General features: G+C 44.7%; 1 long non-coding RNA gene across 1 annotated transcript in view; it reads right to left on the bottom strand.

Annotated features, from left to right (window-relative positions):
* LOC144578516 (uncharacterized) overlaps positions 1 to 17,350 on the bottom strand; it is a 42,722-nt gene that overhangs the window by 15,212 nt on the left and 10,160 nt on the right. The window lies entirely within an intron of this gene.

The raw sequence follows: 17,350 nt of genomic DNA, 5'->3' as shown, positions 1-17,350 counted from the left end.
CTGGGAGTCAAATGGACACATTCATCACTCTCTGTGCCTGATAACTGCATCATCACCCGAGCTCATTATCTGGCTTCCCCAAAAAGCTTCCCTGCACCCACCTCTGCATACCATGTCCAAGCCCACGCTCAGCACTAAATTATGCATCCAACCTCCAGCCCGCTGTTAAAAAATCTGCAGAGAAATTTTTTTTAAAGAAGCCCCACCATTCCCTGCCCAGCAACAGCGTGCCCCATACGCCCTCGGCAGGCAGGTGTACCCAAGGTCCCGCCCACCTACCAATGGCAGCTAGTTTCATGTACTTCCTACTTTAACTTTATGTACTTCCAGCTCCTCAACAGCCAATAGAAATGCCTTCTCTTTGTTTCCCCAGTAGTCAATCAAGGCCCACCTACCCAAGGTCCTGCCCACCTACCAATGGCAGCTAGTTTCATGTACTTCCTACTTTAACTCCATGTACTTCCTGCTCCTCAAAAGCCAATAGAAATGCCTTCTCTTTGCTTCCCCAGTAATCAATCAATTGCCTGCACTCCCCATAAAACCCCACTCCCTGAACAGCCCTGTGCGACTTCTCTGGCCTCCACTTGGGCCACTGAAGCTTGCCCAGGAGCTGAATAAATTGGCTTCTCACTTTTTTTTGTTGTTGTTGAGATGGAGTTTCACTCTTGTTACCCAGGCTGGAGTGCAATGGCGCGATCTCGGCTCACCGCAACCTCCGTCTCGGGTTCAGGCAATTCTCCTGCCTCAGCCTCCTGAGTAGCTGGGATTACAGGCATGTGCCACCATGCCCAGCTAATTTTTTGTATTTTTAGTAGAGACGGGGTTTTACCATGTTGACCAGGATGGTCCCGATCTCCTGACCTTGAGATCCACCCGCCTAGGCCTCCCAAAGTGCTGGGACCACAGGCCCGAGCCAACCCCCCCGGCTGGCTTCTCACTTTTTTATACCTGCCTCAGTTTCCTCATTTCACCTCGGCAATAAATATGACAGAAAGAATGAAGCAACAAAAGTAGAGACGTATTGAAAACGAAAGCACGCTCCACAGGGTGGGAGCGGCCCAAGCGAAGGGCTCAAGAGCCAGGTTACAGACTTTCCTGGGGTTTAAATATCCTCTAGAGGCTTCCCATTGGTTACTCGGGGCATGCCGTATGCAAATGAAGAGGCCGAAGTGGGTTGTTTACTTGCTGTGCACCCTATGCAAATGAAGGAGCTGCTTCCTGTCACAGCGGAAGCAGAGTTACATCACAGAGTTATGCGCTTGGTCATAGAAGGCTGGGGTCCTTCTGCTTCAGTTCGAGCAAGTCCTTAGGCTCCCTGTCCCCAGACCCTATTCTCTTGCTTCATCTATGCAGGTGTTTCTGGAATGCAGAGCTGGTCAGCCAGTCTTTCTCCCTCCCCACACATAATGCCCTTGTATTTCTCTTAGCAGAAGATTTTTTATGAAGCCCCTAAGCCTGGGAGTCTGTCTGGTCCCTCTCCCTGTCCTCCTGTGCCTCACTTTCCCTCCTTCTCTGTGCCCCAATTGCAGTGCCCTCTGAGTCTCTGCATCCTCCACTCTGCTTTCTACCCCAGGGCCTTGGCATATGCTGTTCCCTTGGCCAGGATGCTTTTCCCTTCTCGTACCTGATCATCTGGTAGGGGTGCCATAACGAAGTGCCACAGGCTGGGGGCTGCAACGACAGAAATGGGCCTCTTCACTCTTCTAGATCCCGGAAGTCTGAGATGAGGGTGTGTGTGGGACTGGTTTCTTGAGTCCTCCCTCCTTGATCGCAGATGGCCGCCTTCTCCCTGTGTCTCCACATGGTCTCTTTTCTGTGTACAGTCTGTGTGCTAATTTCCTCTTCTGATAAAGACACCAGTCATATTGGATGTGGGCCTCCCTAAAGACCTCTTTTAGTTTGAATTCCCTTGTTAAAGGGCTCTTTCCAAATTCAGTCACTTTCTGAGGTCTCAAAAGTATGAGTTTTGGAAGGAATGCAATGGAACGTTTAACACTGCGCCAAAGCCACTCCGCCTCCAACCCCGGCAGCCCTGAGCTGTCACTGGCTTCTGGGAGGCATTCAGAGCACCACGCCTCTCCCCTTCCAGGTACTTGGCAGGTGGGACTTCTGTGAAGTGAGTGGGATTGTATGTCCCTGTTAGACTGTGCTCTTCATGGGGAAAGGTCCTGGATTAGCCTTTCTGTCTGGTCCATTCCTTGTTTTTCACCATTGGCAGCACATAGTAGGCACTTAATAAGAATCTGATGATCCTCTTTGATAGCACAACAGTGTGACTATAGTCAATGATAACTCAGTTGTACATTTTTAAATAACTAAAAGAATGTAACTGGAGTGTTTGTGACACGAAGCATAAATGCTTGAGGTGATGGATAGCCTATTCCTTGTGATGAGATTATTTTTCATACACATGAGGTTTTGCAGGCACATATCCAAACATCTCGTGAATCCCGTTAAGTATATACACTTAGTATGTACCCACAGATTTTTTTGTTTAATTATGAACAAGGATCTGTTGAATGAATGGTTTCCTGAGAGTCTCTCGCCCAGCAAAGGGCAGACCAGCATTCCATTCCAGGCCCCCTTTCAGGACACGCAGCTTGCTCCCTGGCATCATGCCACAACTGGGAGTTACTGGGCCCATCTTGCTTGCCAGGACCTAACCCCTGAGCGGGGTGCCGACTCGCGGGGAGTGCAGCGTGAACCACATCAGAGCAGGGACGCTATTGCTCACCCTTTCCTTTATTCAAGCATTTATCGGGGCCACTTTGTTTCCCAGAGGTTTGCTCACTAGGTAGTAGTTTTGAGATGGTCAAGGAGATAACCGTGACCTTGGGATGCAGCAGCCATGGAGACCTCACCCTCAACACAACAAACCCCAGCATGTGCACGGCGGTTGAGCTCATTCAAGCAAAGCTGTCTCCAGTAAGGACCTTCCCCGTAGAGGTTATGTGCATTTTGATTTTACCTGTCCTCAAACTGACCCTTTTTTTTAAAAATAGTAAAACATTGTTTCCTTGCGTTGTTTGTGCGTTTTGTCCAATTTTTTGTTCAAAATATGAAAATCTCCGGCCAGCCCTGAGTGGAGATTTCAGATGTTAATGAGACATGGCACGTATGAACAAGCGTGTACAGCTACTGTGCATGTGCACCAGAGGACCACCCAGAACATGCTAACTAGTGACACCTCTCCCACCCACTTACGAATAATCACGGAAGACTCCCATAAAGGGTCGACGCTGTCTCATTTTTACAGACATTCACCCTGCATGCTCTCAGGGCGTGGCCTATTCTGCACTTCACTTACAAAATACTCTTTCTCCTGTGCAGTAAATTGCTCTGCGCTGCACCTCCTTTGCTGTCCCTTGTGTAAATTCTTTTAAGCTAAGAACACAAGAACTAAGGTCTCACCACAGCCGCCAACAGTTTCACGAACTTTAAAGAAGCAGAATCACCGAAGCCTCCCCTGACTTCTCACCATAGAAAATGAAAAAGGATTTGTCCTGAGTTGAATTGTGTCTCCCACTTCACAAAAAAAAAAAAAAAGAGAGAAAGTTACGCTGAAATCCCAGCTGTGAGCACCTTAGGATTTGAAATTACTTAGAAACAAAGTCCTGTGAGTGTGTGTAACGAATGAGAATGAGGCCTTGCTGGAGTGGAGTGGACCCTACCCCGCTAGGACTGGTGTCCTCTGCGGAGGCCCTATGAAGACACACACAGGGGCGCCATGTGCTGACAGGGGCTGAATGACGGAGTCATGCAACTGCAAGCCAGCGAATCCCCAGCTTTGCTGACAAACCACCAGAAAGTGGGAAGAGGCAAGGACAGAGCCTCTCCTGCAGGTTCAGAGGGAGCGTGACCCTGCCAGCGCATCGATGTCAGACTTCGAGCTGCTAGAAATCTGAGACAACACATTTCTCCATTTTAAGTCATCTATTTGTTATACCTTGTTACTGCAGCCCGAGGAAATATTTAATTAGCATGGATTTTTGTTAAGCTCAAAATTATGATATTTGCTTATTATACAGTCAAACAATTAGAAAACAAATTAATATTGTGATCACCAATGTGTTAATATTTTGTTTATTAAGGGGTATGTACTTTTTAAAAAATTATAACACTTAATTGTCGTCAACATTTGAGGAATTTAAATACATTTAAAAACGAACGTTGAGTAGAGTACAGTAATCTCTAGCAAGCATTTAATTTATGCAAATTCAACTATACAGGCTTAGTCAAAAAAAAAAATTTTAAGAGAAAAGATAGTGTAATTCTTCTTGCCATCGTTCTTCCCAAGTGCATCCCCTGGAGTGTATGAGCGGCAGGACAGCCCGAGAACCTGCAGGCCTCTCTTGGAGGGAGTCGTCTCAGTGTGAGAAGTAGGGTTCTGTCCCCTAACAGTGAGCACAAGTTGTCGTTCAATATGGCGCCATGAAATGCAAGCTGGTCGCTTCAACTAGCACTTGGACGTCCATCCACTCATCCGTTCAACCCACTACTACAGAACACGTGGTAATGCTGAGTCACTGTAGGAAGAGGCAGCGTGTTAGTCTCCAGGCAGCATCTTCCTAGGGAATGTTCTATCCTAATTTTTATCATCAGCCTTAAAAAAATAGCACTGTATTTGTTACTGACTCAGAATTAAGCAGCTTAAAACAGCAATAAACATTTATTATCTTACACTGCTTCTGTGGGTGAGGCATTTGGCCTTCGCTAGCTGGATGGTTCCATCATTGAGTCTCTCCTGAGGCCGACTTAAGTTTCAGGTGGGTTCTAGTTCGCTATCTGATATTTTGACTCGAGCTGGAGGATCTGCTTCCAAGATGGTGCACTGGCATGGCTGTTGGCCCAAGGTCTCAGTTCCTCTCCACATGGAACTCTCCATAAGGCTGCTTGATCATCCTCACAGCATGGTGGCTGGCTTTCCGCATATCAAGCAATTCAAAAGAGAGTCCTTAATGCCTTTTATAGCCTCGTCTCATCTGCCGCATTCTATTCATTAGAGGTGAGTCTCTGAGTCTAGTCCACACACAAGGGTAGAGAAACTAAGTTCCACTTCTTGGAGAGAGGAGTAACATATTTAAGGATGTAGTTGATGTCGTTTAAATCACTGCAAGGATGACACATTTTAAGAACGTGAACTGGTGGAATTTCAGTTTTCTGCCAGAGGGAGGGACACATGTGGAATCAGGATACTAGAAAATTACCAGTGCTCTGCCTTTCTGTGAAGATTCCTCTTACTTAGGAGCCTGAGAGACGAGGTGCCTCCTGAGGATTCTGCAGGGTGTATCTGGAAACCCGTGACTGGCAGGAGTCTTTATTCGTGGTTTGGGGGCCTGGAATGTAAACAGAACTCCCAGCCTAAGAGACTCACTGGGTGACCAAATAGTGAAGGCAAAGATGCTGATGGGGAAGAGCCGGCCATCTGGGATCCTGGCATCCTGAGGTGATTAAAAGACTTCAGCAGAAGAAGGTGGAGTCAGAGCCAGGCTTGGCTCTCCTAGCCCTGCAGTTCAAGCTTTTACTAACGTGAAAGTTAATTGTACAAATTGGGTCATTCTTGCCATACCCAACTAAAACAGAGTCTGGAGGCCAGGAGGATAAAGCCCTCAGGGCACATGACATTGCTCCACGGATTGAATTCTCTTCAAGCCTGGCTGCTGAAATGGCTTGCTGTAACCTGAAACCAGTTTTAGCTCGTAGCTGCTGAAACAACCTGCTGCCACTTTAAGACTAGTTTTATCCACCACTGCCACTCACCAATCGGAGCTTGCCACCTCCCCAAAACGTCATTAGTGCTAATCTAATGAACTTCCTTGCAGAACAACACATAACATTTCTATAATTCTCTAACCTTCTCTTCCTTCTTTGGATGTAACAAAGACCCATCTCAGGCCAGTACTCTCTGGGCCAATGAAACATCCCCTTACAGGTCACTTGAGGACTTTTGTGCCTGGACAGTGCCTTAAAGTGTCCCTGAGAACACTCAAAATAGTAACAAAGCCAATGTTTCCTGATGTTTACTCTGAACTATGAGCACTAAAGGACACACCCACACCTGGGATGCCCACAGCAACCAGAGGCGAGGCAGTCCAGGGCTCACCCACCTCCATTCGGGATGCCAGCCCTGGAAGGGCCCTAGGAACCCTGGATCAGCAGCATCCCATGGCACTTTCAGCAGTGATGGAAATGTTCTTTTACCTGTGCCAGCTAGTATGGGACCTGCAGCTGGTACATGGCTATTAAGCCCTTGAAAAGTGGCTGGTTGACCAAAGAATGGAACTTTCACTTTTACTTAATTTTAATTAATTCAACCACAATTTAAATAGCTACCTTTGGCTAGTGGCTATCATATTGAACTGTGTGGGTCTTAGGGGTCCTAGCTTTTGGTTGTATACCTGCAGAAACTGAGATGCAGTAGGAGGGTGTGAATTGCTTAAGATCTCCCAGGAGTCAATAAGAATTGGGTTTTCTCTTTCTGGTGGCTGTGTGCTTCTCACAACATAGCAAGTTGCTGACTGAAGGCAGGTATCTGCCTGGCTGAGCCACAAAGACTGGTTCCAAAGGAGCGAACATCTAGCTTGTTTCGGGAGAGCTTTTGGCTATGGCTGGAGAACACAGACTCAAGGCTTCTGGTCTTTTTGGGAAGCAGAGGCCAGTGGAAGACTGAGTTCTGGCAATGTGGAGCCCCCACTGTGGCCTGCTCATGAGGGCCAGGCCGTCTGGGATCTGCAGCACCGTGACAAACACTTCTTTCCAGCTGACTTTGCTCAGACACACCGAGTGAGTACTCAGCATGGCGACCGCCCTCTCTAACACGAAGTGAGAGCCTTCGAAAGCCCTGTAAGCAATGTGGCTGCGGGCTCCCTTTCCTCACATATACACATAAGCAATGCTTCCCGACGGCCCGGTGCTTTGTGGAGCACACAGCCAGCAGGAGGCTAGGGCAGCAGAGGCAAACCTATTTTTCCCAGGCAGTCTGGAAACCCGAGTCGCATGTTAAGTATTATGTGTAAATGAAATAGGAATCAGGGAGAGGAAAATATCAATTTGGGCTGAATTGGCAAAATGTATATAATTTACAGAATTTTGCAAAACTGGAAGACTTCCATTTCCCTTCCATCAAGGCACTTCCTGTGAGAAAATTAAAATCTCTTCACCCTGCTTTGCGTGTGTAGTGTTATGTGCTGGGGGAACTGTGTGGGATCTTTTGTAGAGCTCTGAGCAGTTTTCCCAGGAAGTCCGTAAACCCTTTAAGTGCCAACCTGAGCGCCGCAGAAGTCATGAGTCTCTATTGCTGGGGAGCCCCCTGCTTCCCTGGCTCTTCTCTGGGACTAGACCGGCTGGTAGCACTCTCAGCCTGCTCCCTCCCAAGTGGCCTAAGAATAAAGCACTGTCTTCTGGGCTGGCTCCCTCTTAGGCACTAGATCAGGACTGAGGAAATTTGCTTTACCTAGCTTTGAGTAGGTAGGTAAAGCCAATTTCCCTTCCTGCTCACACCCTCCCAAATTGAGAAAATACAAACTTGTGAGAGCCAGAGGCCCACAATGAGCACTGTGTGATCACTGCTTCATTTGTCGTGAGAGCACAAACACCAAACTCAGTCAAAATAGCCAAAGAGATTTATTCTGAGCCATGTGAGCGACCGTGGCCCTTACCCAGTCTAGGATATTTCTTCATAATAGCGTGAGAACAGACTAACACAGGCCAGGTGCAGTGGCTCACGACTGTAATCCCAGCACTTTCAGAGGCCAAGGCAGGTGGATAACTTGAGGTCAGGAGTTCAAGACCAGCCTGAGCAACATGGCTGTCTCTACAAAAAATACAAAAATTGGCTGGGTAGGTAGGGTAGCATGCACTTGTAGTCCCAGCTACTCGGGAGGCTGAGGCGTGATAATTGCCTGAACCTGGGAGGCAGAGGCTGCAGTGAGCAGAAATGGCACCACTGCACTACACCCTGGGCAACAGAGTGAGACTCTGTCTCAACAACAACAACAAATCTTGCTCAAGGAGATTTTATGGTTTGTAAGATGCGACTTCCCAAGCCCCTTAGAAAGAAATGTGAGCAAAAAAGAAGATGAGTATAGTCCTCAGTCATGACCCCCCATGCATTCTAGCCCCTCTGCCCTGCTCTGTGTCACAGAATCCCACCTCCCCAAGCTGCCCTTTCCTCTGCTTTCCCAACCCAGCAGAAGATGACAGGGTGGGCAATAAGAGGACATGCATCTCTCCCCTCTTCTTGCCCACACTGTTCTGTAAGTGCTGGCTTCCCTCAGCTACAATTGCTTCTGTACTAAACCCGAACCCAGGCAGGTGGAACCCCTGCTCCGGTTCCCTGTGCCTCAGCAGGTCCCATGTGTCACAAACATACACAAATGCATTAAGGAACACATGGTGCCTCTCTCGCTTACACAGGGTATCAGAGTATGTCATCCCAAAGTCGGCCTCTTCGGTATGCACATTATTTTGAGCTGAAGGCAACTGAGAACCAGCAGACACAGGAAAAGCTCCTTACCGCCCCCTAACTGCCTAAAAGTGTAGTATACATTTCCATCTTGTAAAGGAAATTCACATTTATAAAGTAAAGTTGTTTCCATAGCAGGGAGAGAGCTGCTCCTGGAGACAGCCTCCATGCCCAAGAAAACTCTTCGCTGCATTCCAGCCAGTTCTGGGAAGCTAACCCCAACTCACCTTCCCAGAACTGGCTTCTCCTGCTCCCAAAAGCCCCAGACCCCTTTTCTCTTGGTTGACCTATGTTGATGCATAATCCTCAGTCACCTGGCCACCTCCTGGAGCTACATGTTTCTTTGTGAACTGCCGTGCATGCCACATACATAATTAAAATTGCTTTTACTCTTGTTAATCTGTTTCTCACCAGCCTGATTCTTGAGCCCCAGCCACGGATCCCAGAAGGATAGGGAGGAAAAGACTTTCCTCACCTACACTGGCACACCCACAAGCATGTGCTCTCGGGACTAAGGTCCTTCGGGCCCCAGAGGAGACATCTGCATGTCTCTTTCTTATGTTCTGACAGAAAAAGGCAACTTCATCCAAAGGCCATCAGGATTCGGGGGCAGCGCCACTGCCAAGGCAGAGATGGATGTTGCATTACAGAGCAGAGAGGACTTGAGTGGCTGAAGCTCTCAGACGAGAGAAAAGACAGATCAACTCCCTTGTCAAATCCTTCCCCTCAGGCTCAGAGATGCAGGAGATTCATGCCTAATGAAGCATCAACCACCTGTAGGGCCCAGTGCCCGTTTGCTTACTTCTCCTGTGGCTGATTCTGATTCTAGTGGGTCTTGCATTTCAGGCACTGACATGTTTGTTACCAGGAGACATGGCCCCAGCTTTTCCAAAACCATACCATTCTTTAGTACTAAGGCGTAATCCCTTGATGGGTTCTTCCTGCCTGCTGCACAGACAAAACCAATTCACCAAGACCATGGCATTCCAGTGAAGGGTTTAACTGAGACAAATCTGGCCATGCCAGGCAGGAGGTGGAGTTATTACTCAAATCCACCTCCCTGAAGGCTAAGAGGTTAGGGTTTTCAAGTATAACTTGGTGGGCAGAGGGGGCTAGAGAATGGGTGCTGCTGATTGGTTGGGGATGCCATCACAGGGGTGTGGAAAACCATCCACGTGTGCTGAGTCTGCCTCTGGGTAGGGTCCACAGAACTGATTGAGTCATGAGTCATGAGTCCAGGTGGAGACAACTGGTCATCAGAAATGCAAAAGCCTGAAAAGGCATCTCAAAAGTCCAATCCTAGGTTTTACAACAGTGATGTTATCTGTGGGAGTACTTGGGGAAGTTACACATCTTGTGACCTCCAGAAAAATGACTGGCTATTGTTTAACTAAGCCTACATCTTAGCAGAATTCAGGCCCGTCTTGTAATCGTAATCTTGTGGACTTTCATTCATTTTACAAAAGCAGGTGAGTTTTAGGAAAGACTGTTACCATCCTTGCTTTGAAGTTAAACTATAAGCCAAATTTCTCCCAAGGCCAGCCTGGTTTATACCCTGGAATGACCAAGGGTGGCTTGGAGGTTTGAAGCAAAATGGATTGAACTATGTCAGGTTTCTTTTACTGTCATAATTTTGCAAAAGTGGTTTCAAAGGTCAAAATGGTATTTTCTGCATCTGCCCGCCATGGACCATTCTGAGGAAACACATGTCAAATTCGACTTTGCAATTGCTTTAAACACAAAATAGATTGCCAGCTAGAATGCCAACTGGATGTCGTCAAAGCACTTAGGTTTAACGTCGTCAAGGTAAGAGATGTACTGGATGATTAAGCACCGACAACAGGAGGTCCTCCCTCAAATGCAGAATAAGTCCTGCTCTTTTCTGAAAAAAGTCAGCATTGAATTTATGATCCCGTCAGTTACGATTCCTATACATTACTGCTTGCTGTAAATAACGTCAGCAATAGCAAGTCAAAAAAGTCAAGTAGATCGTAGTTCATCTACTTTTACTTTTTAAAGGACTTAAAATGTTTTTAAATTTTCAAGAGAAAAACATTCCACATGGAAAGGAGCACTGTACAGTGGCATTCCAAAAAGGATATCAGAAAATTAGAATCCAAAAATAAAAACTTTCCGTGACACGAAGGAGAGAATTCTATAAAATAATTCTGCAACTATTTTCTGTAATTAAAGAGAATATTGAACAAATCGAATATTGTGGTACTATTATCAGTTTTCTTTATAAAAATCTAACATTTAAGTGTTTGAAAGAGGAAAAAACTGATACTCTATACACACACACACATGCATATTGTTTTAAGAGACAATGAAATTGCTTAATACGTGAGAATGATTTATGTAATAAACTTAAAATATTCTGAATCTTTTAAGGAACAATAATTTATCATGTGAGAACTCATTATAATTTTGAACATGATATGGCAAATTTGTGATTCATTTCTGAATTTAAGTATTGCTTAGAATTTTATTGGCAATTCTAATTGCTACTGCCTCACAGAGGAAACTTTCTCCCAGTTGAATTTAATAAATGAAGTTAAGAACTACAATTTAACTTAAGAACTACAGTAACTCAGGAAATGTCTAATTTGGCATTATCATCAATAGAATATAAATTATGTTAAAAGGCTTGATTTTAAAATATAATTTATAATTTTGATGAAATTAAGGCATGGAAAATACACTGTATGGATTAAATATATAGAAATTTATGAATTATGTGGGGTTTTTACTCATTCAAATATTGTTTGCCTATCAGCAGAATACTCCAAGACGTATAATAAGAATAATGAATTCAGTTGTCTTTGGTATTTTGTTATATATGGGCAAGAGAAACTTCTCTCTCCCGTCTGGTGTTTCCATACTTACATCTGAGAAATAAACTTGACATGACAATAGCCAGATTAGCAGGAGAAGCTGCATACAAGTTGATTAAATGCATATGCACGGGAGTCCCAGAAGCATGAGCCTCAAAAAGGGCCAGGTGGTTGAAGCTTAAATAGCATTTTGAGCTACAGAAATAAACAGGAACTTAAAGGCTCCTGGAGGGTGGTGGTGACAAGCTTCGGGAGGGTGAGGGGAGGAACTGCACTGGGAACAAAGGCTGTCTTCTTATCCATCAAAGTCCCTCAGGTAGGAGCCCTCAGAAGAGGTGAAAAGTCTGACTGGGTATGGTGACCTTTAGTCATCTCCAATTCATGTAGATCCCAGGGATGGGGCTCACAACCGCCCCATTCCTTTTAAGGGAGGAACTTCCCGAAGGTAAGACAACTTCAGGAAAAGCCCCTCCCCACGCTTCAGGAGAGGTGAGAGGTCAGAGGGACTGTGGCTTTAGTTTAAAGGACTTAGCAGTCCAAGCGCCGCCCACTGGGGTATTGTAGACAACTATAATTGTACACGCATTTTTCTGTTTTGTCGTTATGGAGACATACTCATTAAGGTAGGAGAATAGAACTAATTGTATTTAATAATGTATTCACTTGAAGTATCACTTGGAAATGTTTACACTGGTGGTGTGTGGCCTTTACTGCGCTCTGGCTCTGGCCTCAGAGTTTGGTCTCAGCCTTCTCTCTTCTACTGAGCATGCTCTCAAGTGGCCTGTTAATTCCGTTCTCTCCCAGGCTCTTTCAGGTCCAGGGAAGTAGTGGCTTCCCACTGTGGCTCATTGTTGGAGGCTTCAGCATTTTTGGTAGTCGCTTAATTCACATAACCATCTTCAGTTACATCTGTTTCGAGTGTTCTGACTGCTCTTTCCAGAACCTTCTGGATGCTCCTGATGTATGACAATGTTGAAAAACACACTTCCTCTTCTGGTGTGCTTCATTTTCTTCATAGCATTGGTCTGCTCCTGACATAATAGGATCAGCCTGTTTGGGGCTTGTTGTCTGTCTTCTGCCCTAGATTGTGAGCTCCCTGAGGGCAGGGCCTTCATCTCTGCTGTAGCCTCAGGGCTGAGTGTCCCATAGTAGGTACTCTATAAACACTTATTAAATTAATGAATGAACTTAGGTGGCAGAAGAGAACATGTAAATATCGTCTACAGGAACATCTCAACTCTAAGCCTTGGTCAGGGTGTATTTTATATGATATTCAGTGAAATATGACTGCAAGTGGAAAATTTGATTTCTAAAGGACCTAGGTATCCACCTACCATTACAAGGTGAAGAGAACTGAGATGGAAGATCTATCATGCCAGCCTGGTTCGTGGGCATGCAATATCCACGAGCTCCATCTACTTCTTACTTAAGAAACAGGTGGAATATCTAAAGGCCATTTTCCCACCTCAATTGTCTTGCTTAAATCAATTACTGCAAAGTAGGGGGCAGGAAGTCAAAATCATTGAGGTTATAGATGGCCTGAGTGGAGAAATATAAGCCTAAATTGAGAAAAAAATAGAATTTGTGGATCAGGAGTTCTCAAAGTCTCATTTAAAATAAAACTGAGTTGTCTAATATTAGATTCACTCAGTGCCTAAGGATTTTTTTTTTCCTCTCCCATAATGAGCTGCCAAGAACTGTGATATACAATCACACAGCAATTACTTGGAACCTCTGACCCGATGAACACAGTGTTCATTAGTTGAAGGGATTACTACGAAAAAATGGAGTAGGTTGTGCAAGGATCAGGCTGCCTGAAGTGAGAAATGGCCTGATCCCCGCCACTCAAACGGGAGCGGGGTCAACGGCCTCAACCCAGAGAAAGTGCTCCTCGGTAAGTCAGGGTGACAGGTACACACTTTACGGTTGTCAGGACCTGCGTGGGAGATGAACGAGTGTCGTCGTAGGGTGTCAGGAGGTAATTAGCAGCCTGTCGACTGTCTGTAAACAAACATTTCTGATGCGTGCCATGAAAAGATGAAGCTATTTTGGTGACCAATCTTGCACTCCCAGGAAGCAGAATTTAATTACTTGTCTGATCTACAGAGCCCTACAGAATGCCAACGTGAAAGGCGGGCGAAACGTGGCCCTAACTGCAGAGGCGGCAGCTCTCTGATGTGAGGGTCTTTACTGTGTTATCACTCATCTACAGCACACCATCCACTTCCACTCGTTTTTATTGAAGGGTTATTTTTATTTTTGTTTCTAGAGCGAGTCAAAAAAGCCCCAAACATCACTGAAAAGCAGCTACAGATAAACATAACTGAGTTCTATAAAGCTTTATTGAGTGCCTACTGTCTACTGTATCCCTGGCCCTATGCTAGAGGTTGCAAAGACAAAGCTAAATGTGAAGACACAGTGTCTACCCACAAGGAATAGGGAAGGTGGATATAAGCACAGAATAATGAGACATAGAGATGCACAGCATAAAATGGGAGTGCAGAGGAGGGCGCCTTATGCAGCCCAGGAATGAAGGTGAAATTAGTGAAGGTTTCACGGGGCGACTCCTGAATTAGCTATCACACTGCTGTAAAGAACTGCCTGAAAGTGGGTAATTTATAAAGAAAAGAGGTTTCATTGACTCACAGTTCCATAGGGCGGGGGAGGCCTCAGGAAACTTACTGTCATCGTGGCAGGTGAAGCAGGCCTGTCTTACGTGCCGGCAGGTGAGAGAGAGAGAGTGTGTGAAGGAGGAACTGACACTTACAAAACTATCAGATCTCATGAGAACTCACTCTCTGTCATGAGAACAGCATGGGGGAAACTGACCCTATAATCCAATCACCTCCTGCCAGGTCGGTTCTTCCCTCGACTCATGGGGATTATGAGGATTACAATTTGAGATGAGATTTGGGTGGGGACACAGAGTCAAACCATATCAACCCCTGAGCTGGGTCTTAAAGGGTGAACAGAATTAGCTGCTAGAGTCCCTCCATGTATAACTGTCATTAACCACCTTAGATAACTGGAGTGAAGATGTCGTTTTAGAATTCAGCTTAATGAGCTTTGTTCTAGATGTGTTATTCAGCCAGACCAGGAATAAGAGGTCACAACTTCTAGTTTTAGGTGTAAATAACAGCAAACACAAGACAATAGGGGCTTCAAAACTTTGGGGTTTTTTTCTCTCATGTAAAAGAAGTTCAGAGTTAGGTAGTCCACGTCTGGAAATGTAGATCTAAGGTAACAAGGACCTAAGGTTCTTCTTGCTTCACTCCATTATTTTTAGCACATGACAACCTTTCTTAAGATCACCTCGTAGTCCAAGATGGCTGTCAGAGCTCCGAAAGTCATATCAGTATTCCAGGCAGTAGAAATGAAGAAGTGCAAAAACACTGAGATCACATTAAGGAGTATGCCAAAAGCTTGACATCTGCTTTCATCTTACGGGTCAGTGCTCAGTTACATGGTTGTATCTAGCAGTCAGAGAAGCTTGGATGTATGATCTTTCTGCTGGGCCAATGGAGAACAGTGGAAAATGGATAGAAAATTACCATCTTCAGCCATATTGATCAATTCATCAAAGTATAGCTTCCCACTCTGACCCCCAGCTCACTTTCTACTCTTTCCTAGATTAGGATAGGGACCTTTCTTGACACACCCCAAATGAGAAGATCAAGTGTTGACTCTATAGTGGCAGAACAATTTTTATTAAATTGATTGTTAATGAATAGATACCACCATCTCTTGAACAGTCAGTGACAAAGCAGGAGACTGATTGCTCATCACTTTTAGAATTTGTCATGGTGAGGACTGGTGCCATGAAAACGATGTACTGAACCCGGGAGATGAAGGTCACTCAAGAAATGCTTGTGGACCAGCTGATGAAGGAATCCTACCTTGAAATCCTAGGGTCAATGTCAGGAACTGCCAGCTCTCTGAGTTCCCTATCCAAAGAGACATTTGGGCATAGTCTCTTTCTGCGATTGGCCTCATCTCTAACAAGAAGAATGTACAAGGTTCTTAGAGTGAGGCTAAGATAGATGGTTAAGGACTCAAGACCCCCTGGTCCTCAGAATGGGTGGCCACGCTCCTGTTTGTTCAGCTTGCTCCTATGCAGCCCTCAGTCTGAGTGTCAATTTTATATTATACCTATTCTTACCTCAAAATTCTTAATGAAACAAATTAAAGGCTTAAAATTTTATTTTTAATGTTAAAAAGACGGTTACATTTGTTTGGGTGTTTTGCTTTTGGCTTTTGCAGTTTGGTGCCAACTTTTATTGTGAGGCAAATTTATCAAATTTTACCTAGAATTTATTTGTAATCTGGTTTGGGACTAGGAAAGCCATTCACATTTTCTCTGTTTAATTTGTGTCTTTCTAGAAACTAATAGCTTTAAATCTCCCATCAATAATATATTTGCTGTTGCTTATATAAGATAATCACATTGTATTTTTACAGGTCTACCAGGGTTCTGGTGACTCGGAGATATTTATGAATTCAGGAATTCTAGGTTGGAATTTTTGTGTGTGTTCTTTGTTTCCTTTTTAAATTTTTATTTATTTATGTATTTATTTTAGACACAGGGTCTCAGGGTCTCACTCTGTGTCACCCACGCTGGAATGCAGTAGCACAACCAGAGCTCGCTGCATCCTTGAACTCCTGGGCGGGAACCATCCTCTCCCGACAGCCTCCCGAGTAGGTGGGACTACAAGTGCATACCACCATGACCAGCTAATTAATAAAAAAAAAATTTGTAGAGATGGGGTCTCCTTTTGTTGCCCAGGCTGGTGTCACAATCCTGGCCTTAAGAGATCCCCCCACCTCAGCCTCCCGAGTCATTAGGATTTCAGGCATGAGCCACTGCACCTGGCTCTAGGTCCGGTTTCAACAGGAATTTCCCCTAAGACCTAAAGCAACTCATTAGACGGTCTGTAAGGCACTTTTGATTTTTCATAAAATTAAACAAACACATTATTGTGTTTGATTCTTCTCTTTTTAGAGGGGCATTGTATATTTGATGGCAAAAAGTCTATTTCCCATCTCCAGTATTCCAACCCCCACCAAACGTAAACGTTCATTTATTAGTATTCTTAACATTAATTAAACAATCATGGGGTAGATTCTGCAAAAGACACCAAAGGTTAATAAAAGCAAAATGAAAATAGCTTACATTTTTGGTGTCAGGAACTGGGCTTGACAAGTGATAAGTATTTAACAACAGCAATTGTTATATTAAGACCATAACCCTTTAAAGTCAACATTACAATTGTTTCCATTTCACAGAAGTGGAAATGAGGCTGGGAGACACTAAGTAATTTGCCCAGTGTTACTCTGCGAACTCTTGGACCCCTGGTTTTGATTTCCAATAAAGTTTCTGCTATGCCACAGCATGTGAGAATGCATTGAAAAGAAAAATGCCAAATATGGCTTTGCTTTTGTTTGTGGTGATGATCCCCTCACAAAATTGTAATTAAACAAAATGTTATTGACTTCCTGTATGAAAATCTACCAAAGCCAATGTTTCCCGTAATACATGTCTCATGTGATCTTTGGATTAATGCCAATATTTTTGTCACAGTTTTAACTTCTGGAAATCCTAATCTAAGACCCTCGTCATTTATGGCCTCTATTCCAATTAGGATTTTTAATGGAAACAATTTTTCTGTTTCTTCTTTGTCCACTAGGGGATCACCTAGTTACATGGAACAGAACTTCACTTGAATTAATTCAATCCAGAGAGATGGTTTTGCTCATGGGGATGTTGCATAGAAATTGGTGATAGTGGCTATGGTGGGGGTAGTGGTGGCCATGATGGGCATGGTTAGTGGCGATTGTAGTCATGGCTCTGTTGTTCTGGTGATGGTGTTGATGGCTTTGGTGATGATACTGACTGGTGATGATGGTGGTGGAAACAGTGACGGTGATGGTGGGGAAAGTAGTGCTGGGGTGAAGGTGGTGAAGATGATGCTGATGATGGTAAAGATGCTGGTGGCTATGGCACTGATGGGGTTGGGGGAGGTGAGGGTACGGGATTCCATGGTGAGAAGGAGGA

Source organism: Callithrix jacchus, chromosome 12 (assembly GCF_049354715.1).
Source record: "Callithrix jacchus isolate 240 chromosome 12, calJac240_pri, whole genome shotgun sequence".
In the NCBI taxonomy this organism is placed as follows: Eukaryota; Metazoa; Chordata; class Mammalia; order Primates; family Cebidae; genus Callithrix; species Callithrix jacchus.
The sequence above is the reverse complement of the archived record's forward strand: the minus strand, read 5'-3'. Positions and strand labels throughout refer to the sequence as shown.